The 24,911-nt window shown below is 50.5% G+C and overlaps 1 long non-coding RNA gene across 2 annotated transcripts in view; it reads right to left on the bottom strand.

Moving 5' to 3' along the window:
* Nucleotides 1-24,911, bottom strand: part of LOC134363446 (uncharacterized) — an 84,659-nt gene that overhangs the window by 18,047 nt on the left and 41,701 nt on the right. Inside the window, exon 3 of one of the 2 annotated variants that reach the window (XR_010021709.1) lies at nt 21,647-21,900. The exons of the other annotated variant lie outside the window; for it this stretch is intronic. This is a non-coding gene — a long non-coding RNA (uncharacterized LOC134363446). Of the gene's footprint in view, nt 1-21,646; nt 21,901-24,911 lie in introns of those variants that run through there. 2 annotated transcript variants of the gene reach the window in all.

Consider the following 24,911-nt stretch of genomic DNA (forward strand, 5'->3'; position numbering starts at 1 on the left):
TAGTGGTGGCCGCACTGGGGTCAGGGTGGGTGTGCCCAGGGTAGCAGCTCTCAAGGTCACCCTGTCCACCCCCTCCAGATGGTAAAACCACAAATGTTTCTATATCCCCATTCCGTGGTTTATAGCAGTGTTTTTCAAACTGCAGTTCAACAGCCAATGGGTTATGACCTGCAATTTTAAAAAAATAGAATAGAAAAGGTGAGTGTATTCAACATAATAAGGATAAATATAAACTTTTGTTTCGATTATATGGGTGGGTAATAGCTCAAAATGTCAAATGCATTAGTTAAAAAAGACTGGAAGTTGCTGACTGACATCCATATCTCATTTATTCTTGCTTTAACCCTGTGAGGAAGAACTAATATTATTATTATCTCTATTTTCCAAGTGAGGAAAAAGAATCAGAGAGGTTGAATGGTGCACTCATTCCCAGCTCCCAGACCCAGCTGGGGTTTCCTGCATTTGATCCCAAACAGAATTGTGGCACTCGTCTGCTTCACAGAGTCCCACACAGCACAGGCCAGGGGAAGAAGGTCCAGGTTTGAGGATCACCCGGCTTGGCAGGATGAGGGTTCTTTTAGACTCAGTGGTATTTCAGCCAGGACCAGGCTCTGCCCAGGTTGGACAATGTGGGTGGGGGAGTGAGCTGGTGGTGGGAGAGGTTGAGAAAGGTCCCATGGGCCTCATCCCCGCCAGATGCCGTACACACCACACACAGCAACACACTCACAATAGTGCCCCTGGCTGGAGCTCCCAGACTCCTTCAGTGCACTGAATCCTAGCCCCAATCAACTGTGGGTCCTACAATGTTTCCATCTGTCCTGCCTCTGCGATTCCCCGGGTTCTCCTGCTTGTGTGAGGCCAACATGAGCCCAATGGACAGCATATTTTGCTCCTTTATTTCTTTCTTATCCCCCGATCTGAACAACCACCACAACACTGTGTTTTGTGTTTTATGAGCTCATGAAACTCACTAATGCTTTTCCTTCAATTACCTTGACGTAAAGAAGTCCTTGGTTTCTCTGCAGAGAAGAGGGCCCTACTTATCCCTGGGACACAGACCACCAGGCCCTAGCCAGGGCCCGTCCCACAGGGCTGTGAGGTTTATTCGTGGTCTGTTCATTCAGAGGGCACCATTGTCAGAAAATCCCTGGCAATGAGGAAAAGGCAAGGAAAATGAGGGACAGGAGTTTTCCTGCAGGCCAACCTTTCCTGGCTTCTGTCCCTTGTTGAGCTGGGTACCTCCACCAGGGTACAGTGTGTCTCAGCACCTCCCAGGCATTGAGGGCACTGGGAGGAGTCACCTGGACCTGGCAGCACTGGTGGTAACTTGCCTGCACGCCCAGTCGCTGCCCTGGAGGGAGAGCCCTGACATCACTCAGGCCTCCCAATCCAGGGTCACCAACCCAGAGAGGTCACTTCTGAGCCCCTCCTCACCTAGCACCTGACACCCCTTCCTAGTTTTCATCTTTCCGTGTTCACCTGTAGCCCGCCCCACTAGAATGTAGCACAGGGATCTTCATTCTGTTCATGGCTTTCTCTTTGCTGCTCAGAACAGTTTCTGGCACATGTAAGCACTCAGTAAATATTTGTTGAATGAATAAATGAATTAATTTCTTGGGCCCTAAAATGGCCAAAAAGACCCATTCCATGACCTGCCCAGCACCCTTTGCACATGTACTCCCAGTGAATTCTAGAAGAATAGTTGTCCAGACTAAATGGTGGCTGGTCCAGACCCAGCCAAGCACGAGCCAGACCTTCCCTTTGGGCAACCCCATGGAGACTGGTGGCTTCCCCCAAGGCTAGGATTACGTCAGACTTGCTCCGCTCTCTGGCCTGCTCCAGCCTCCTGGGTCCACTCAGGCCCTGGTGCTCCCGGGCGGCTGCAGGAACCCCACCAGGCACTGGACGTCTGGGGCGCGTCTCACGGTCTTGGAGCTTCCCCAAAAACCATTCAAGAGAAATCGCACATCCCAGAGCTTCCTTGGTTTCCTTAGAAGGGGCCAGGACCCTGGGGTCCCCAGGAGGGACAGGAGGGAAGGTCTGAGGCTGCTGGACCAGATCGGCCTGGGCCCCCAAATGGACCCAATGCGGGGGTAGGTAGAACCCCGGCCACGGGAGAGGCACAGGGCACAGACACAGAGACAGAAAGCCTCAGAGCAGAGAGAGCCCCGTGGAGAGCCAGGGATAAGAAGACGGAGAGGGACAGACAGCGAGACGGAGTCGGAGGGCAGCAGCCGGAGACCGGCCGGCAGGGACCGAGGCGCGGGCGGGCGGGGCGGCGCTGAATCGCGCTCTGTTCTCGGCGGGCGGCGCGCACTGAGGGGCTTTCTTCGCGGCCGTGGGAAAGCGGTGGGCGAGCGCGCGGCCCGGCCGACCGCCATGGGGACGGTAATTAGCCGGATTAGGGCGGGAGCCGCGCGCCCGGGCGGCCAGACCCGAGAACAAAAGGCCCCTCTTTCCCCGCGCAAACGGTAGGGTCGCGAGGTCACCGGGCAGGGTCTCCCCGGAGCAGGCAAGGGGACGCATGCCTGGAGAATGGGGCCTCTTTGCACCTGGCCGGGGACCTCAGGGAAGCAGATTTGGGGACTCGGGAGGACAGTAGGGAGGGAGAAGGACAGAGGCAGAGAACAGAGGCCAGAGACGGGGAGACGACAGAGGCCCGGGACCTGAACGGTCTTATTAGTCTTAATAGTGCCTGTGACGTGGAAAACATTTATTGAGCGCTTACTGTGTACCAGGTCCATGCTCAGCCAGGCACACAGGCACTATCGTATTTAATCCTTATAATGCCCTCCTGAATTGGGTGCCGTAATATCTGGATTTTACAGATGAGAGAGGTGAGGAGCGGGGATTGTCACTTGCCTGAGGTCACACAGTAGGAAGAGGTGCCTCACACATTCACTGGCACATAAGTACTCAATAATTATATGATAAATAAGTGAATGAATGACAAGGTTAGCAGTGTCCGGCAAAGGCAGAGACTCAGAGAGCCCCAACCCCACCCTTACGGTCGGTCACCCACAGCCTGGGGAGTTTGGGAAGTGGGGGCTCCCAGCCTGACATGGAGGTCCACTCCTTTCAGGGAAGCTCTGCCGGGAGATCCACACAGAGGGGTGTTAGTATGACCCCCATCCTCCCAGAGCAGTGCTGGGGACTCTGGTCACTAGGGTCAGGGCTTGAGGGGTGGGAAATGTGACCATTTTGGTTCTTTTCTAGCAGCTCCAACAAAATTGTACCTCCCTTGGGGATCTATGCCTTCAGCCCCTGGGTCCCTCCAAAGCATAGGGCAGCCTGAAAGGCTGATGGGGCCCCAGGGCCAGGAAAATGAAGACCTGAGCTTTCCTGTCACCTTGGCTCTCACCAGCCGCTCCAGAGGGTCAGAAATGCTCTGATTTTCAATAAACAACATTCACTGAGCTGTGGGTGCCATACCCCAGCTGACCAAACATTTGTCCTCAAAGGAGATGTCATCAGAGACCACAGGCTCCTGCCCACAGTAGCTGGCAGGTTTGGGGAATGAAAGTGGACAGGCAGGCCTAGTGTGAGGCATTAGGGGTTGTGGGGACTGTGGCAAAGCCTGCTGTAAACATGGCAGCCACTGCTTACTCTGGTCCATGAGCGCTTTAGAGGCTACTGTGGATTGATAGAATTGTGTCCACCAAGTTCATATAATTAGAAGCTTAATTTCCACTACGACTGTTGAGTGTGGGAAATCCTATGACGGTAATTGAAAGGTGGCACCTTGAAGAGGTGATTGGACTGTAGGACCATGCCGTAGTGAATGGATTAATAATGGTGGTTAAGGGTGTGGCTCTGAGAGCTTTATTGTACTTTATTTTATTTTTATTCTTACCTCTATAAAGCTTCCCCTGATTCTGTAGGCAGGCAGTCACCTTTCTGCTCTCAGAATTGAACTGCCTTTCTTCCTTTTATTTATTCAGCAAAAATCGCTCTGAGGGCTTTAAAAGTAGAGTGCATGAGGAGCTCTCTCTCTTTCTCTGCTCCACCATTTTCTGCCATGTGAGACCCCTGCATTGCTGTAAAGCCACCACAAAAGAAGACGCCCACCAGATGTGTTCCCTGGACTCTGGATTTCCCAGCCCTCTGAAACTGTGAGCAGTAAATTTTGTTTTCTTGCAAATCACCCGGTTCCAAGTATTTTGTTATAAACAACAGAAATGGACTAATACAGGGGCCAAACAGGCTAAGCGTGAGCTTTTCAAGAGAAATAAGAAATCTGGCCTTTCAGATGGGATCTCCGAGTTTTAAAGCATGGTGTGGGCCACACTAACATAAGTATGGTTCAGATTCAGTTCTTTTTTTTTTTTGGCTGGCCAGTAAGGGGGTTTGAACCCTTGACCTTGGTGTTATAACACCAGTATAGTTCAGATTCAGCCGGAAGGTTGGCAGTTCACAGCCTTTTTCCAGGTACTCTGAGCCTCAGGAAGAATGAATGTCTTGTCCCTTCCCTCCAAACCCCTGTTCCCCCAGTTTCTCCAGGGTCAGCAAATGGAAGGTGGAGGTGAGAGTGGGTGTTGAAGGATGCCCGGCCCCTGCCAGATATCTGTGCCCTGCACCAGGCTGTCCCCATGGTGGAGACACTGCACCTGCCCTAGAATTGCAGACTGGAGAGGGATCAGGCAGGAAGTCTCCAGGCCACTGGGATCCGGATGAGCAGGCACACGGCCAGGAGATGGAGATTGTCACACCCAGCTTGGCTGGGGGAAGCCCAGTGAACCATTAAATGAGGGTTTCTCCTGGGACTGCCTCACTGGAGCATGAATGCTGCCAGTGCAGGAGGAGGACAGGCCTGCACCCAGCTCTTCCGCACACGCACCTCCATTCACCCTTGCAGGCTTCTTGTCACATGTAGGGTTAGCCTTACCCCTCTTCTTGGTTGAAGAAACAGAGGCATGGAGGGCTGGGGTATTTGTCAGAAGGGAGTGGAGAGTGAGCATCTGAAGGCATAGCTTGAACGGGCTCCAAAGTTGAGATTTGTTTGAAAAGTGGTGTTCTTTTAAAAATTGGCGTGTATTCTGCATTCTACTTTTTAATATATATATGGCTATTTCGCTATAAAGTGATGGTGGTTTTTCCTCCCATAATCTGGTCAACCTGATGCTGGAGAGGATGAGCCACTTTTGTGGCATCTTGAACCCCTGGCCCTCCATTGTGAACCCACAGCAGTGTATGTCCACACAAGAGAGAAGCCCTGGTTGGGGGATGTGTCCCCCCAAATCAACTCATAACAAGTTGGACCAGAACCCAGGCCCCCGACTTTCTTGGGGGGCATAAGAAGGAGGGAGGTTCCATTGCTATTCATGCTTCTCCTTAGGCTCCCCATCTCCACCTCCTGGAAAATTCAGGGAGGGGCCTCGTCTGCTTCCATGGGGCAGACACAGCTGTGGTCAAAGCCAAGTCCCTGAGGGGTGACTTGTTCAACTGCAGATCCGGACACTGGCAGAGCTGGCTGCATCCCTTCTTTTCTTCTCCTTTGGCTACCTCCATGTTCTCACCTTATTCAGACCAAAACTTCTGCCGTAGCAGCTGCTTCCTCCAGCTCCTGAGAGGGGTGGGCCTGTGTAGCAAAGAGCTCCCAACCCCAGGCATGGGCTGGGTGTAGGAGGGCCCCAGGCTAATGGCTAAGAGGTGGTGGCCCTGAAAGAGCAGGAGTCAGGGAGCCAGTGGCCAAAGCAGGGGACAGCCAGAGAAAGGGAGGGGTTAGTTGCAGGGCAGCTGCCCTCAGAGGGCAGGAGGCAGTTCCACAGGGGCGAAGGACGGCTCAGCTTCAACTCAGTGAAGCTTTAGGACCAGAGAAATGGGAGGAACTTTCTTCTTTCTGAGGAACACCGATCACTAGACCTCTGCAGCCCAGCAGAGTGGCCTGGGAGGTCCTGGGGGCTCTTCCACCTCTTCTCCAAGGCTCCCCCACTTTTCCCTTCCAATAATTGGTGGTGGTTTCAGAGACAACCAGCCCAGAATCCAGAATGACATGGTAAAGGCTGGCTTCCTGCTTCCCACCATTAGGGTGGGGGACAGGTTTCAGGGGAAGGATTACTTGAAAGAAACCCAAGTCCTGGTGAGAAAGCCCTCCGAGAAATGTGGGAAACTCCGGAGCTGTTTCAGTCCCCGATCAAATTTCCAAGCTCAGTGTTCTCAGCCAGGCCCAGAACATTTCAGTTGCAGCGTCCCTGTCTTCCCCTCTGTCCCCACTTTGCACACAACCAGCTCAGGGGCTCAAGTTCCCACCTGGAAGCACAAGGCAGCAGCTCAGTCCTTTCCACCAGTGGGAAAGGAGGAATTTCACTCCAAAGCTTATGGCTAATTACATTGACCACTTACTTAAAAATCCAGCCTAGAAGTAAAGCAAATTCCCACAAGTATCTCCTCTCCCCCCAACTCTCCACCCCACCCCCAGCTCATCTTCTGGGTCACAAGCATGTCCATAGGTCTCCTGGAGGAGACCACTCTAGCCATCCATGAACTTGATGTCACAGCTCTGGACATGCACATTGAAAAGATGGGTTTGTGTATCCAAATGCAGTAAACAGTGAATTCAGGGTCTAATTGTTCTGCTGACGGGATGAAGGAGAACACCAGAGTGGGCAGCCCCCATGGCTGGATTCCAGTGAGCCTTTCATAGGATGCTTCCTGATGGAGACCTGGAGGGTGGAGCAGTCCAGGGTGAAAGACATGTGACTCCTCAAGGAACAGGTCTCGAGGCCCGTGGCGGTATGAAGAGAGCTTCTTACACGGCCTTGCTCCTGGCCTCTTTGACATTTTTATCAGAGACCTGGATGAAGATGGGGGCAATAGAATTCTCAAATTTGCAGACCCTCAAAACTGAGAACAGTGGGAAATACACTGAAAAATAAAATTGGGATCCAAAAAGATTTGTTCAGGCTGTGGGGATTAGGCCACATTTAAAGAGGCGAGGTCTGAAGGGAGGGTGGTCAGTGTAAATATCTGCTTGTAGAATCCAAAAAAGCAACTCCTCAGCACGCATTAAAAAAACAAAAGAAAACAAACAAACTGAAGGATTTTAGGTATTCAACTTAGTGCCAAGCAACTGTATGAAGAATCTGCACAAAACAGTGGTGTGATCTTCAGGACCATAAGAGAAGTCTTACTTCACATCAATTTCCGGTCAGTCCTTTAACCTCTGCACATCAAAAGGGCTTGTTAAAAATTCAGACTTCTGGCCCCACCCCAGATTGCTCAATGGGGCCCAACAATATGCATTTTCAGCAACCTCCCAAGTGACTTTTGAGAACATTTCCGCCTCTTCCTCCCATGTTGAATTTCTTTGCCAGGACTGTCTTCCCTCTTGGCAAAGTAAGAAGACCTCTGCCCAGCAAAACTTCCCTCTCTGCTAAGAAATTCCACTATTGGGGGAACTTTGTGCCTTTCGGTTAGGACTCTGCCCCTATAGATGGCCTTGTCAGTGAAGATTTCAGAAGATAAAGACAGCTGGTTTATAGCAAAATTGTGGTGGGGGCACTGGGTGGGGGCACAGGCCAAACTTCTCAGACAAAGAGCAAGGCTTAATCATATTGCCTGAGGGCCACGGTCCAGCTCAGCCTGAAGCCGCAGAGAGACTGAGAAATAAGCCATTTGTTCCTCACTGGCGTGGGAAGAGCTTGAGCTTCGGGAAAGCAGCCTGACCTGAGTGTAAATCCAGGCTCTGGCCCTAACCAGCTGTGTGACCCTGAACTTTGACTTCAGCTTCTCTGAGACTCAGCTTCCTCCTCTGCGATAACAATACATTTCTCAAACAGCTGTTGTGAGGACTAGAGATAATGTATAGAAAGATTCTGGGGCTTTGGCATACAGCAGATGCTCACTGTTGCTTGTGAATGCATGAATGGGTGAGTAAATAGTGGATGGATGGATGGATGGAGGGATGGATGGATGCACTGACAGACAGAGGAACACACAGACGGCCTCTGTGAATTCTTTCTTACCTGTGGACAATCAGGCTCTGCCTCTGAATTGATCATCTTCATAGTTTCCCCATCCCGGTGTAATTCCCTGATGCCTTGATTTGGGACCCAAGCCATGCCTCCTGGAAAACGCCCCTCTCTTTCCTCCTCCCCCTTGCCCCTAGTGCCCTTCTCCCAATCCCCATCCGAGGCATCCCTGTCTGGCACTGGGTCTCGAATTCAGGGCAGAGGCATATCTCAGGACACAACCCTTCACAGGTTCCCCAAGACAGGCTGGCAGCATGCTACTGGATCCAGCCGGGTTCACCTTTCTGGCCAGCTTCCAGGAACAATCCCAGCTTCAGGCTGGCTGAGACTTGTGGAGAGAAGTCAGCCAGGTGAGGCACAGATCCTGCCCTCTTAGAACTTGGAATCCAGGAGGAAAAATAGGAGACAGTTAAAAGATGGACATTGCCAAGCGTGAAAGTGTTCCTAGCTGGCAGAATTAGGGAAGCCTTCATGAAGGGGGTGACATTTGGATCTTCAAGAATGTATAAATTTGGACATGCAGAGTTGGTGTAAGAGCATTCCAAGAAGAGGGAGCAGGCTAAGCAAAGGCAGAGAGGACAAAGGAGAAATGGTTCTGTCTGGCAGGTACACAGGTGAGGGGAAGTAGACAATGAGAACGGAGATGGGCTGGGGAAGGACGTCGTGCAAGACCCTGAATGCCGAGCTGAGGCATTTACTTGACAACCTGGATATCTATCCAAGCAGGAACAGGGGCTGTGGGCTGGGTGTGGCCTCTGTCCCTCTCCCTTCAAGGCCCTAACCACAACTTCTTTCTGTACCCTGCTACCTGCTTTCCCAGCAGGCATGCATGAGCTCTGGACTGAGTACCCCAGAAAAGGATCATTCACTGGGCCTTCAACAGTTCATAGCAGATTGGTGGGCCATCTGCATTAAGCTGCACAGACTCTGCCCACCACTGGTCTCAAAGGAAGTTCAAGCCTTAAACAGACTGTTGGAGGGTCTGCTGATGCCTGTGAAAAGGTGAGGGGTTTCTCAGCCCCAGGCACATGCAGCTACTCCTTTGGTTGTGGGTCACCCCCACTCCCCAAACCCCTGTAGCCTGCAAGTGGCGGGTCTCACTCCTGCACTTTCCCGAGCTAATCCAAGCCACACAGAGAGCAGCCAGCCCTCCAGCGGGTTTTGTTTCATTGGAATGTTGGCATCAAACTTGAGATCGGAAATGAACTCATTATCTGATTATTTTTATTTATGAAAGTATAACTGCTCTGGGAGAGGCCTTTCTAGAACAGTCCTCTGAGTGAATGAGTAATTCTCTCCCCTTTACATACACATGCTCAGACACATATGTTCTCTCTCTCTCACACACACACACACACACAGGCAGCCACGTGTCCCAGCAGATACGTTCCATCAGGTACACACACATCACATGGGGATGTGTTCTGGGTCTAATAAGCTCCTTTGGGGGCAGGGATCTTGTCTCTTATTCACTGTAGAATCCCCAGTAGCACATAATAGGCAATCAATAAATATTTGCAGAATGAATGAATGAATGGCTGAAGAGCAGATGCTCACACACACACACACACACACACCTACACCTACTGAGACACACACACGTACACTCATGCACACCAATGCTCTCCCTCTTCCTGGAGCAAAATCAGAGAACCCCTCATTCCACAGCCTGAACTCTTCACACCATGAACCATGCCATGAAAGTACCACCCAGAACCTACTGGTGGAGATGTCCACTGCCAGTTCCCAGGAGGCTGGGCACACTTCCCCTTAACTGCCAAGGCCTCACCAGATGCTGAAAGCCATCCCAGGCCTTGCCAACCTGAGACCAAATGTGCTGGTCTAGCCAAGAAAGCCTGAGGGGGTTTCTCAGGACGAACTGTTTTCCAGGAATGTTCTCTGGGGTCTGCCCCCACTCACCCATGGCTGGCTCACTGGCAGGTCCTGGCATGGGGTCTTGAGCAATACCAGCCCCCAGGCTCTGTCTGTCTCTCTCACTCCTCCAGCCCAAGGCCATGAGTCAGGCTGTCCAAGGCCTGTGAATGTCTCCCTGGGAGGGGACTGGGCCAGAGGCAGGGCTGGTGGCCAGGTAGGAGTGGAGAGCCCAAGAAAGGATTGCCCGGAGGCTGATCTCAGAGTGGAACACCCAGCAGAGCCCCAACCCTGACCCCTGACTGTCCTGAAGTGCCTCCCCATAGAGAGGACAGCCTGCTGTGGTCAAAAGAGCTCTGGGCTGGAGGGATGCTTACCTGAGTTGACATCCCTGCTGGCCACTTACTGGCCATATGACTTTGGACAGGTCATTAAACCTGGAGCTTCAGCTACCTCCAGCATCTAGGGCAATAGCACCCTTCCTGCCTCGCACCCTAGGCCCCGCTCTCTTCCAACCTCCTTTCCAGCCCCCTCAGAAAAGCCCTGGACCCCTCTGTGGCATTTTAGGCCTCATCAAGTGGCTCTTTAAAGGTGCAAGCTCTCCAGGGGGGGTTGTCCAGATCCTCACACCTACCTGTGTGAAAGAGCTGCCTGACCTACCCAAGAAGCTGCTCCTGGGAGAGGGAGGACACTGAGAGGAGGGGACAACTTGCTTCAATAACACTGTCATGTTCCAAAGCCTAGCCAGTGAGAAGGAAGGACTGTGACTCTTAAAATTCCAAGTCACCCAGCAATTCCACTCTTAGTTATATGCCCAAGAAAAACAAATGCATGTGTCTGTGAATAGGGATGTACCTGAGTGCTTTATTCGTAGTGCCTCGAGCTGGAGCAATCCAAACATCCATCCGCAGCAGAGTGGTTAAACAGTGTGTGCCCTCATGTAATGGAATACGACGCAGTGATCACAACACAACAACAAAAAGCATCTGCTACACACAACAGCGTGGGTGCATCTCCCGGGCGTTATGCTGAGTGAAGTAAGCCTGACACAAAAAGACTGTATGATACCATGTGTATGAAGGTCAAGAGCAGGCGAAATGAATCCATGGTGATAGACGTCAGACTAGCGGTCACCTCTAGGGGTGATATTTACTGGGGAGGGGCACAAGGGGACTGTCTGTGGAGCTGAAATGTTTGCTATCTTGATCTGATGGTTACATGGGTATAGACACCTGTGAGGCGGTCCATCCAGCTGTCCACTGAAACTCTGCTCACTGTATTGCTGGATGGACCCAAATCACAAAGGATCGACGCCATGTAGAAAGGAGGGGTTCTGAAGGGAACTCACAGGGTTTGGGAGAGGAAGGTCAGGGAACCCGAATGGAGTGAAGCCAATAGTGGAAAAGAGAAGGCCCAACACATTCTCCCCAGAGGCTGAGTGACTTGACCAAGGAGGGGTTGTCAGGAGGGACAGGGTAGGGACCTGACTCCCCAGCTGACTCCACATGTGCCAGACCAGGTCAGCTGCCCTTCAGTGGGTCTCATGTACAGGGCTGGTGCCTAGGGATTGGGACCCCAGGTGGAAGCAGATCTGGGTTGTACACCAAATGCCCCCCTTTCTCCCCTGCCCACAGATGTGGGACAAAGATGGGACTGAGCTCCAAGTCTTTTAGCTTCAGTTAATAGGTAAACTCACTCTGCCCAAGTGTGCTTAAACAAAAGGTATAAAATAAAGAGCCTTGCTCTATCTCAAACTAGACTCCTGGACAGAGTCTCTCATAAGAGAATATTCCAGAAAACTGCATGCTGGCCTGCCACTCTCTAGGCCTCTTGATGATGGCCTGCGAGTGGGCAGGAACGCATCTGCCTGTGCACATTGTGTTTCCTCAGGATGTGGTTCTCTGATTTATCTTCACATACCCCACCCCCCTTATTTGGCTCTATTGCCCTGTCCATCACCCCCAACCCCTCTTCCAGGGATACCCCCAGTCTTCCTGCTGCCTTGACAGTGGGGTCTGATTACTTTTCACAACGATGTGGAGAAACTAAGTTCTCATCCTTCTTGGACATTTTTTTTAAGGAACCCAGAGAAGGCAAAACTCAATCTTAAGCCATTGCTTTAAGTGCCATCACAGGCAGCTCAGAATCCCACCATACTGTGGGTCTTGAAGGCTGAGGGTGGGGAGCTGGTGGCATTTTGAGGAACTGGGAGTTGAAGGGCATGGCACACCCCCTCCTCTGGAGCTCATACAAGGGGCAGAATCACTGGATTCCCAGCACCTGTCTGAGTGACCAGACAGGTCCTACCACACCTGCTTCTCTGGAATGAGGGAGGACACTGGGGGCCATGGCCCAGCCTTGTTCCCCTCTCTTTCCACCAGACTGATCTCCTCACATAGCCCCCAGCAAGCCGCCCTCACACCTCCTCCCTTACTCCCCACGCCGGCTTACTACGGTGCCCAGTGAGTCAGGCAGGGGCCCTCCTGCTCACTCCACAGGTGAGGAAACCTCGCCTGAGAAATCACGTGGCTTCCCTGAAGTCACACAGCTGGTAACATGTGGAGGCAGGATTTGATCCCAGGCAGTAGGACTTGAGAGCTGGCCCTACCAACCCCTGACCGTTTATTCACCCCTGCCTGGGTCCTGGCACAGCTCATCCTTTCCTGAGAGGCTGTGCAGGGTGGTGGTCAAGGGCAGGCCAAGGAGCCAAGCTGCCTGGGTTCGTATCCCAGCTCCTCGTCTTCCTGCATGAATTCCTGAGCATGTTTTCTAACCCCTCTGCACCTTGGTTCCCTCATCTGAATGGGGATGGGATTGGATGGCCAGTCACTCCTGCCCACGGAGAGCTCTCATGTCCGGCCACCTCCCTGAAGGCTGCCTTTGGCTCTGGCCCCGTGCTCGGTCCAATCTATTGAGGCCAAGAGCAGGCCAATGGTACAAGGAAAGGCAAGGTTTTGTAGGGCCTGCTCCAAAGAGGACATGGGACCCTAGGCCACTCAGCCCCCTGGATGACACAGGCCCCTCTCCAACACAGTGGCCAGCACATGGGAGCTCATGGCCCATGCTCCTCCAGCCCACCCAGAGCTGCCACCCACACCCCACACCTTCACCATCTGCACCTAGTGCATGCTTGAGTACACCCTGGCTAATACCTTTCCCTGGATCTCCTCCATGAATTTTATTTCCTCAGAGAGGCTGTGAATGCCCTAAGAACAGGGACTCTATTTTCCCCATCCTTCATCCCCCTGAAAGCCCCTAATACAGGCTGGTGCAGACATCAGGCCCTCAAAACACACTTGAAATGGATAGAATTGGGTTTGGGGGCTTACATACTACAACCTTGGATTTGCTGGTTAAATATTTAGTCTTAGTAGAGGTAGAAAAAAGAACAGTATGGCGGGGAGTGAATATGGACTTGGAGGCAAATGTATGCAAACCACTGCGCAAGGATCTGCAGATGTTTATCCTGGATGTGTGGGAAGGAGTCCTATGACTTCAGAATCCTGGTTCTGGTGGGCTTTGCTCTCTGAGGGGCTCTGCGCCTGCTGGAGATCTTGCGATTTTGCATGGCAATGCTGGGAGCTGGCAACTGTGAGGCATTCCAGCGCCGGTGGAAACCATTTGGGGATCAATGTCATCTTCTGATTCTCTGTGAAGCTGCTCGCACCCACCAGGGTAGACTAGTCCACAGGAGGCTATATAGACAGAGGTCTGTCTGCCTTGAGAAAGGGCTGGGGTATAATCAGAGCTGGAGACTCCTGGGTTCTGGGGTCACAGCTCTGTGGGAACACAGAGCGCTGGACTAGAGAGGAAAGACCATACCTGTATCATTTCCAGGTTTTCAGGCTCTGTCCTGGCTCTACGCTTTGACCCCCACTGGGGAGTCTGTGGCTGCCTGATCCCCCATCACTGCTCCCAGCCCTACGCTGTGCGAGCCACCAGTCGTCAGCTCATACCCCAAGAATGCAGGCAGGCCACAGTAGCTGGGGGATCCAGGGACTCCTCAACACTGATAGCTGCAATTTATGGGGCACCCTCTCTGGTCAGGTACTGTGACCAAGTACTTTAACCATATTATATCATTTAATCCTTGACAGCTCTACCAGATAGGCAGTAATATTATGATCCTCATTTTATGGATGAAGAAACAGGCCAAGGCTACCCAACCTGCAAATGGTAGGGTTGGGATTCAAACCCAGACCCATCAGATTCCAAAAATGACCCTCTTAACTGCGACTGCCAGCCTCCCCACCCATGCTACAAAAGCCACCATGCACCCTGCTCCCATGGAGGACACTTGAGGAGGGGCCCAAGTCCAGGTTTGGGAGGAGGAAAGTTCCAGTGTAGTGACTGGAGCTTCCCCTCTATGCAAGGTAAGGTAAACTGGCAGCCATCTAAGTGACACCCCTCCTCCCGCCTAGAATCTCCCCCACTCTACAACAGCACCTGTAATTCCACCATTAGCACCTCGTGTCTTTGGGACAAACATTGTTTTCTGTAATCTCTTATTTTAAAAGACAAATTTTCTTGAAGTCAGAAGAGACCCAGGCCAGCAGGGAGGTCCTGGCACTCGTGGATGGTAGGGTGAGGCGTATACACAAGGGAGGGGATCCCAGAAGGCAAATTCTGCCATCAGGTTCAGTGATGCTCTTGCCCTGGGCTGATGACATCAGCAACAATGACCCTAGGCACCCTTCCCAGGGCACTCTGTACTCTTTCTAACCCATTGCATATCATATTTCACACCCAGCAGACACTTAATAAATGGTCAGTATTCTAATTAGTGATAGGAGGGTAACCCTAAGAAACACAGGAGAACTGGAATTATCACCCTATTTTACAGTCAAGGAAACTGAGGCCCAGAGAGGTGGTGAGTAACTCAAAGCTAACAACGATCAGGGCAGAACCAGAGCAGTGCTCAGGTCTCTGGAGCTGGGGAGGGGGGCGCAGTGAGAGTCTGAATGTGGGGGGAGGTGTTCCATGTGGCCACACAGCCCCAGAGGCCCCGTCTCCTTCAGAGAAGTCCTGGCGAGGAGGTTAAAGGAGGAGGGAGTGCAGGCAGGAGCAGAGAGGTGGCATGAGGGAGCCGGGGTGGGCCAGCAAGGGCCAAGAACCCCAGTCTCTGGGAATCTTCAGGGGGTTTTGCAGGGCAGCCCAAGGCTGGGGTTCCCACAGTGGCAGGTGGGCATTGAGCGGGCCAGGCCGGACAGGGCTGGCACCAACTCCAGCGGGGATGGAGGTGCCAGCTCTCACCCACAGCCGGCCTGCCAGCTGGGGAAGCTTAATTAGAATTCCTCAGCCCTCCAACCCATTTCCTTCCTGGGGAACAGGACAGCTAATGGTCCCTGTCTCCTGCTGCCAGGGTGAGGTGGGTTGAGCTGGGGGTAGGGGTGACCTCTAACAAGCCTCTCCCCTTTCCTGGAGTAGGGAGCAACCCCAGTGTGACCCGAAATTTCCCTAAGTCAGAGACCATCTGCCTCTCTGTCTATCCATCCCCCCAGGGCCCAGGGGCTGGTGAGTGTGGATAGACAGACACAGGCTGTGGGAAGCTTCAGTAATTAATGGGTGATGAAAACCAGACTCTGTCAGGATGGGGGTGGGAACAGAGAGGCAGAGAGAGGCTGTCTGTTTCATGCTTGGCTCAGCTTTGAGCCCACAGCCCGGGGGAGGGGGTGGAGGCAGCTGAGGGCAGTGCCTGGCCTCGGCCTCAAAGTCCCAGCCTGGGCAGAGGGCCACGCTTCATGGACACCCACCAGCACCTCCTTCAGCCTCTGCTCCCAACCCCCAGGGACTTGAGGTGGCCCTCAAACATCCTCCTTCCCAGAACACCCCAAGGTCTCCTTCTCTGCAGGGAACAGCAGAGAAAACTCAGCTAGCCCACCCCTCCGTCCTCCTTGCCATGGAGCCAACTGTACCCCCCAAAAATGACAACTCCCACAGCCTACCCACAACCCCCAACTCTGTCCCCAGAACCTGCCCAGCCCAGTCTTCACCAAGGAAACTTTGAAAAGTTTAAATCAAGCAGATTTTTCTCGTTTGTCAAGGCCAGCAAAAGCTATACCTGAGAGGATTCAGATCAAACCTCCAAACCTGCAAACACACAGTCAAGAGAAGCCCAAGCAGGAGCGAGGCTGGCACAACCACTGCTCCTGGTCCCCACCAGACAGACACCCGGAAGGATCTTGGCAACGCCCTCCTCCCCTGCCCCCAAACATTCCTAGCTCAGCCTGTCTGCCCCAGTGCCTGGGATTCCCCAACTCAACCTTCAGGGTGAGGTATTGCCCTCCCTCACCAACGTTGAATGCTAAGTCTTCCAGAAGCTTCCCGGTGTGTCTGCCCTGGGGCCCTGGGACCTGGCCAGGGTGGGCCTGAAAGAAGGAAATGGGATACAGAGGGAGGAAGTGGCTTTGGGAGGTGGAGCCCAAAGGCAAGCTGCTGACTGAAGACTTGCTGCTGGCTGACCAAGCCTGCCTGTCATGAGAATGAAAATTATTTTCTGGTTGTTTAAAAAATATCTCCAAGTTAGCTCTTGTGTTGTGGTAAAGCAGGCAGATAAGGAAAGCAATAGTGATGCCTCTGCTTCCTTCTGGCCTGCCAGGTACCTTGTGCATACCTGTTGGCTCATTGCATCTTAGGAACTGTCTATCTGAGGAAACTGAGCCTTAGGAAGGAGGTTACGCATCCCCACCCTCCCCTAAGGGGGTAAGCAACAGAGTTGTGTTCCCAGGTCTGCCAGACACACAACCCTCCCACTTTCTGAAGCCCCACCCTGCCAGGGGCTGCAGAGAGAGCACCGGACACCATCTGGGAAGAATTAGAGATTTTTAGTAAAGGCCTCATGTGGAAATGAGAAAACCTTCATCAGGGCTTTTTAATCAATAAAGCAGAAACATAACCTTCCTCCTTGCAAACATTTCTGGACTCCCAGGAGATATCAAGTAAAAAATTTTAAAAATCCCCATCCCAGCCAGTCAGAGAATGCATTTTACTGGAAGTGGGGGAAGAGAGGCTGGACTTTATTGCTGCTTGGATCCCAGCTCTTGCCTCTTGCCACAGAGGAGGGGGAGGTTGAGGTCACTGCTTTTGTCTTGTTTCTGCCCAGAGCTCTGCTCTGCTCCAGCGAGGTGGCAGGGTGGGACAACTTTGCACCCTGCAGGCTGCAGCCTGGCAGCAGCTGCTGGGAAGGGTAAGATACAGGCCCCCATCTCTGGCCTGGAAAGACAGGACGCCCTTGGCCAAGGCCAAATGCCTGTGGTTCATTTGGGCTGTTCAGGTAGAAAAAGCATTTGTGATCCAAAAAGCCATTGAATCAGCTGGGCCTATCCCAAGCCCCAGGCAGACACTTGCAAACTGAGCACCTCACACTTAGCCTGCCCCATCTGCAAAGGGGGGGTCATCGGACCCTCCACACAGACCTTCTCGGGATAAAACGAGAAAGTGGGCATGTATTAGTTTTCTGCAGCTGCATAACGAATTACCACAATGTTAGCAGCATAAAACAACACTCGTTTATTATTTCACAGTTCTGCAGTTCAGGAGTCCCGCTAGGCTCAGCTGGATTCTCTGCTTAGGGTCTCACAAGGCCAAAAATCAAGGTGTGAGCAGGCTGGGCTCATATCTGGAAGCTCCGGGAAAGAATCTGATTCCAAGCTCAATCGGGTTGTGCAGAATTCCACTCATCTGCAGTTGCAGGACTGAGGTCGCTGTTTCCTTGCTGGCTGTCAGCCAGGGATCCCCATCAGCTCCTAGCAGCTGCCCTCTCAGGGCCTCTCCACATGGTCCCCTCCACCTTCAAGTCATGAAAGGTATACCAGATCCTTTTTCAGGGTTCAAATCTATGACTTCCTCTCCGGCCGCCAGCCAGAGAAAACCCTCTGCTTCTAAAGATTTTGTGATTAGATTAGGCCCACCTTTCACAGACTCTCCCTTTTGATGAACTCATAGTCAACTGGCTCATGACCTTAGTGATATTTTTGAAATCCCTTGTGCCAATAATGTTACAGAATCATGGGTTTGACATTTCATCATATTCGGGAATTAGGATGGGAAATTTGGGGGGCTGTATTGTCATCTCCGAAGAGCTGGACTTACAGTCTTTTCACCAGGTTTCCTTCCCTGTGCCCAAGCATCTCAGAGGAAAGGGTGGCACTGGGCTGGGGGCTGCTCGTTACCCCTGTCCTTCCTCTCTTCCTCCTCTTGGGCCCACCATTGGGCTCTTCATGACCTGAGGAGGGAGCCCTGCCAGAGGACCCCTGGGACTTTGGTCCTGCCCATCACTTCTCCCTTCCAGATGTTAAGCCACCCCATCCCACACGAGTTCCTCCCCGTGCTCTGCCCTTTCTTCACACTCTGCCAGCACTGCCCCATCTCCATGATCCACGGTGGCCCTCTATACTAGCCTACTGCCTTTTCTGCCCACCAGAATCTGGCCTCTGCTGTCCCCTACTCCCTTAATCTGCGCTCTCTCCTGATTCCAATGGCCACTGTCCAGGCCATATTTCCCAGTCCTTACTGTGACAGCAGAGATGGGATCTCTCTTGTATCCTGTTGTATTCCCAACACCCGGCCCAGTGCCAGGAGCATAGCAGACACTGTAACAAACATTTGTTGTGGTTTCTCTGGATTTGTGTGTGTGCTAATGTGCTCCTCTCCCTACCCCAAACTCAAGCATATGTCGCCACCCGGCCCCTCAGCCAGTGAAGCCCCATGTCACTCTCTCCCTCAGCCTGATGGCAGTGACACAGCCAAGGAGCTGAATGTGTGGGTCTGTGGGGATAAAAATGCCACTTCTGCCCCAGTTCTGTCCCCCACCTCACATCACATGCATGCACGCGTGCACGTGCGCACACACACAAGACTCTGCATCCCCTTTGGCCCATGGCTGGAGAGGACAAGAGCCAGCTCTCCCCACCCTGGCTTCCATCCTCTCTATACCTGACCCTCGGCTCAGCTGATCTCTCCAGAAGTTTACTTGTGCTGGCCTTAATCTTTTCTTCATTCCATCTCTGAATTTAGACCTGCGTTCTCTTCCCCCAGAGACCCACCCACTTCCTCTTGGGAGTCCAGCCGAGGACAGTGTGGTTTGAAGAACATTCTAATCCCAGCCCCAAAGCTCTGAGAGAAAAAAATGACTAAAAACCCTGGAATGTGGAGCCTGCTGCTTCCTGCAAAGCATTTTGAATGAAACACGTAACCAACAGCTGCAGCACAGATAATGGAAACTCTGAGGGACGTCATGGCTCCGGATCCCAAATAGCGTTGCAAGCAGAACAGGCTCTTTATTTCAGCCCAGCCCTGACACCCCTGGTGCCCACCTCCTCTGGCTGTCCTTCCAGGAACCAGGCCCAGAATGCCAAGGACGTGCCCCTCCTGCTCATTTATTCCAAACACCCATGGCCCCAACAGCCCCAGACTCTTTGTGTGTTTTGGGGTGAGACCCCTTTCCTCTTGCCAGCCCCCAAGGGCATCTAGAACCCCATAGCCCAGCCACTCTGCCCTCTCAGGAGCAGAAGGTAGCACCTCCCCCAGCACAGCCCCCATCCTGGAACTCAGCCCCAGGCCCTGCCTGGCAGAGGTAGTCAGTTCATGCAAAGCAGTAACATATCCTTACCGAAGGCTGCTTGGGGCAGACTCGGGGTGAGGGGGCAGGACAGACAGTCCCATGGGGAGCAAAAGGCTCGGGAGTTAGGAAATTCCTAAAGATCACTCCTGCATGAAGGGAGGACACACTAACACTTTTTCAGCTTCTTTGGGGAGATATAACACACTCAGTAAAGTGCACTAATCTTAACAATATGGCTCGGTGAAATTTACATACATACACACCACCTGGATGAAATATAGAACATTTTAAATACCTGAGAAGGGTCCCTGGAGCCCCTTCCCAGTCAATATTCGTCCCCCTCAGAGGTTACCATGCTTTTAAATTTCTCTCGCCATCAATTAATTTTGCCTGATTTTGAACTCCATTGAAGGGCTGGCCAGTTAGTTCAGTTGGTTAGAGCACAGCTTTATAACGCCAAGGTCAAGGGTTTGGCTCCCCGTGCCAGCCAGTGGCAGCCCCCCCCCGCCAAAAAACTCCAGTTAAATGAAATCACAAATAGTACAAGGGTACTTCAAAAAGTTCATGGAAAGGTTCGTATTATCTTTCAATTCTGTTTTGCATAAACTTTTTGAGGTGCCTTCATACGTGCTCTTGTGACTGGCTTATTTTGCCCCACATGTTGTCAACAAGATTCATCCACATTGTAGACACACAAAGAGCCCTATGGCATCTGCTGCACTCTAGGTGCTATGCAGGGGATGTCATCATCACCTTTTGCACTGAAGCCTTGGTACAGAACCCACTTTTCAGATAAGGAAGTTGGTTAAATCAGCAGTTCCTTGCCACAGAGTCGGGCTGTTGGAGGAGCTGGAGTTTAAACCCAGGATATACCAATCAACTCCAGAGCCGATTTTCTCTTTTCTCTTCACAAATATAAGGAGATCTGTCCTCACTACAGTAAGAAGTAAGAAAACATTGCCTAGAGTTCCACAGCCTGGAATTTTCTCACAAAGGAAATTTTTGTGTCGGGCTTTTGTGCACTGAAGAGCCCAACAGGAGCACCCATTTTTCGTTAGTCCACCATTCCACGGAGGACATAGGTAAGGAGAGGAGCGGGAAGCACTGGGCTGGGAGGGCATCTCAGGAGCACCAGGCCCAGGAGGAGAAGGTTTGGGAGGAAAAGAATGAAAAGGTGCAGCCATTTAGTAAGCTAATATTCATTCAATACCTGCTGTATGCCAGGCACTTACTTTTTGGTTATCTACCTACATGTAAAAAGCTGCCCTAAAACACAGTGGCCTAAAATGAACAACAAATATTTAGTATTTCTCACAATTTTATAAGTTCACTGGGCAGTCCTTCTACTGATCTCACTGGGGGTCTCTCATGCTGCTGCAGCCAGATGGCAGCTGGGACTGCAGTCATCTGGCAGCTTGACTAGACTGGCTATGAGTAAGTCAAGAGGTCAGACTCTTATGTCTGGCACCCTGGCTGGACCCTGGAAGCCTGGGCTACACTGGGACTTGAGGATTGCTGGGATTCCTTCTCTTTCCATGTACTCTCAGGGCCTCTTCCTCTCCAGGTGGCCTTTCCAGGTCTCCTCTCCATGTGGATTTCTCCAGGAGGGTATCCAGACTTTTATATGATAGCTCAGTGGTCCTAAAAGGGCAAAAGTGAAAGCCACCAAAGCTGATTAAAGCTTAGGCCTGGCACTGTTACAGCATCACTTCAGCCGTCTTCTATTGATTTAGGTGAGTTACAGGCCTGGACCAGATTCAGTGTGAGGGGGAACTCTGCAAGGGAACGAGTATCAGGAGGCATAATTCATCAAGAGCCATCTTTGAAGACTGGCTACCCCTCAAACCCCCCAAAATTCTTTTTTTCATTTACTCAACAAACATTCACTGTCAGGCACACAGTTGCTTCTTGAATAGCATGTACTTAAACTAAATGTCACTTTTGTTTGATTTGCAGCTATCATTCAGGATAATAGCCACTGAGAAGCTCTGTAAAAGATAAGTAACATTCACTGAGTGTTTACTGCATACCAGACTCTGAGCATAGTGCTTTGCAAACTGTAACTCATTTCTCCATACTTATTTACCCTGCTGAGAAGTAGGCATTATCGTTAGCCCTATTTTATAGATGAGGAAAATGTTACTTAAAGACATTATCTACTGCTGAATAACAAACCACTCAAAACCTAGTGGCTCAAAACAACAGCAGTCGTTTACTACCCTTCATGGGTTCTGTTGGTCAGCTGAGAAGTTCTGGCTTGGGGTCTCCTGAGGTTGTAGTCAGACTGTGACTGAGGCTGGGGTCATCTGAAGGCTGCTTCACTCACATGTCTGGCAGCTGGGCTACGAGCACTCAAGTGGGGGCTGGAACAACTGAGGTTCTTCAGTCATCTCTATCTCTATGCGACCTCTTCACATGAACACTCCCACATTGGCAGCCCCAGAATAGCTGGACTTTTTTACACTGCAGCTCAGGAGTCCAAAGGCACATATCCTGAGAGAGAGAGAGCAAGGCATGTCACTTTTTCCTAACCCAGCCTTGGAAGTCATGCAGTGTCATTTCTACCACATTCTATTTGTTAAGACAGTTACAAGGGCCTGCCAAGGTACAGGGGGAAGGGACATGAATTCTGATTCTTGATAGGAAATGTGTAAACAAATTTGAATCATATTTAAAAACCACCACAGTCTATCTTCTGGATATAAATTGTTTACATTCCTCTCATATACAAAATATACTCACTCCTTCCCAATGATCCCCAGAGTCTCATCTTTTATGGCATCAGTTTTTGGCTATTTTTTGTGGTTATTAGAGGGGGGGAAGAGAGAGGGAGGTTAGGGAGAAATTGGTTTATGGACACAAAGAATGAGTGCATTTTGTAATAATGAATAGGCCAACTATCCTGATTTGGTCATCACATATTGTACACAAATACTGATAGTCAAGTCTTTACCTCACAAATATGTATAATCAATTATGTTTCAATAAAAAATAAACATAATTAATTAATTAATTAAAATTCCAAAAACAAAACACACCAAAAACAGGGGGGAGGGGGAGGCAACAGCAGTCACTGGTTCATAGCAATTTTGAAATCCATCCAAGCACATATTGTCAATTTCTTGATTAGAGCTCAGTCCTCCTTCCTGGGAATGATGGCTCTTGGCTCTGTTCTCTGGCTCCTGGTTCTACCTTCTTAATCATTCTTTTTCGATAAAAAAATGGCTGATGTTTGCAACCAAGTAGTTTTCTCAGCCTGCTTCCTTCTCACAGAATTTTGGGGGCCCAAAGACTTTTTTTTTCATTTTGTACTACTGTGTCCCTTTTAGTCCAAGCTGGTAGTTTCTCTCACAATGTAATTCTTTTTTTTTTTTTTTTTGGCAGATGGCCAGTACAGGGATTGAACCTTGGACCTTGGTGTTATCAGCACCACACTCAAACCAACTGAGCGAACAAGTCAGCCCATTACAATATAATTCTATTAAAAATTTTGTACGTTTCCTATGGATCCTATTGGTGTTCAGTCATTAGTCAAAAGCCACACCCACAAATTTCATCAAGATTAGCATTCTCTCCCTTGAGCTTCTTGTGAGGCTGCTGTCAGACAATTTATTTAAGATTCTTAGAAGCCCTATTGTTTAATGAAGAGGATTTATGAGGCACACTCTTGAAATATTCAGTGGACATTTCTCTATCTGAAAGATTTTATGAAGCATTAGATATTTCTGAGATCTTAGCAAAGGTTCTTATAGTCCCACTCTCAATTTTATCTTTTTTCTGAAGCCCTGTCATACTTTGAGAATCTTTTGCCATCTGGGGAGACTAAGAATGAATGACAGACTTATTTTCAAATCCAGCAAGCCCCTGGCTTTTTGTATTTTCGATAAGTTTGGCTTGAAAGTTGGTTTTCTTTTTAACTTATCTTTCTATGTCTTTATCATATGCAGCTAAAATAATCCAGTTGGTACTTTCTTATTTTTTTTTTTTTTTTTTTAAAGATGACCGGTAAGGGGATCTTAACCCTTGACTTGGTGTTTTGAGCACCACGCTCAGCCAGTGAGCGAACCGGCCATCCGTATATGGGATCCGAACCCAGGGCCTTGGTGTTCTCAGCACCGCACTCTCCCAAGTGAGCCACGGGCCGGCCCCCAGTTGGTACTTTCAACAGTCTGCTTAAAAATCTTCTTAGCCAAAGCCATTAGTTTATTAGGTCCATTTTCTATTGCCCACATCACTTCAAGTGACAATGTTGCTAAACTTTCTTCCACTACATAATAAGGGCCCCCTTTCCTCCTGCTTTCAATAACATTTTCCTCACTTTCCTTTAAGCTTTCACCAGCACCTCCTTGAGGGCCATCAGGCTTCCACCGACAATATCCTCAAAACTCACAATTTCTTCCCACCTCCTCATCCTAAAGCCATATGGCTTGGGTTTTGTTATTACATCACTCCACTTCCAGGTAACAAAAAAGCCTGTATGAGGGCACTTCAAAAAATTCATAGAAAGATTCATACTATCTTTCAATTCTATTTTTCCACTAACTTTCTGGAGTACACTTGTATTAGCTATCTATTGCGTTACAACATACCATCCCAAAACAGTGGTCTTAATAACAATCATTTATTTTGCTCATGAATTTGAGAGTTGACTGGGCCTAGCTAGTCAGTTTTCCATCAGAATCTCTCATGAGTTTGCAGCCAGTTGGTGGCTTGGCTGGGGTTGGTTCAAATGCTTCTTCATTCATGTGTCTAGGGCCTAGGCTAGGAAGGCTCCAACAGCTTGGGGCTGGATGACTCTGAATGTGGTCTCTCTACAAGGAAGCCTCGGAGTAGCTGGATTTCTTTCATGGCAGTCAAAGGCTCCCAGCATGAGTGTCCCAAAAGGAACCATCAGAAGCTGCATGGTCTTTTCTAACCTAGCTTTGAGAATTACACAGTGTCACATTTGCCACATTCTATTTGTATAGGCACTCCCAAATTCCCACCGAGGTTCAAAGGGAGGGACCAGACTCCACCTCTTGATGGGAGGAGAGTCAAAGGATTGTGTACATATTCTAAAATACACAGGAGGTTAATAATATGCCCAAGGCCACACAGCTGGAGAATGACAGAATTGAGGTTTGAACCCAGGCATTCTGATTCCAGCCAGACTCACATCATTAATCACTAGTCTACACTGCCTCCTGTAGCTCAGACACAGATGGTTTACATAATACAAAAGTGGGGGTAGGGGGGGTCCCCTGGCTTGGGCAAATTCCTGACTTGCTTTTCTATACTAAGCTTTCTTCCAGAGAGTTCGTAGGAGTTGCATTAGCTACAAGTACTTCTTGGGATATAAAGTGGCTGCCTGACTGTAAAATGAATTAATGGATTAGAGCTGAAGCAGCTTATTCTCAAGGCATTTTCTCTTCCTTGAGATCATTTTATTCCCCATGGCCATCAGTGCCCTGGGTGTGGTTTCCATGTCACTCTCGCTAAGGCCTGAAGACACCGCTTTGTCAACT

This window comes from Cynocephalus volans, chromosome 14 (assembly GCF_027409185.1).
Source record: "Cynocephalus volans isolate mCynVol1 chromosome 14, mCynVol1.pri, whole genome shotgun sequence".
Lineage (NCBI taxonomy): Eukaryota > Metazoa > Chordata > Mammalia > Dermoptera > Cynocephalidae > Cynocephalus > Cynocephalus volans.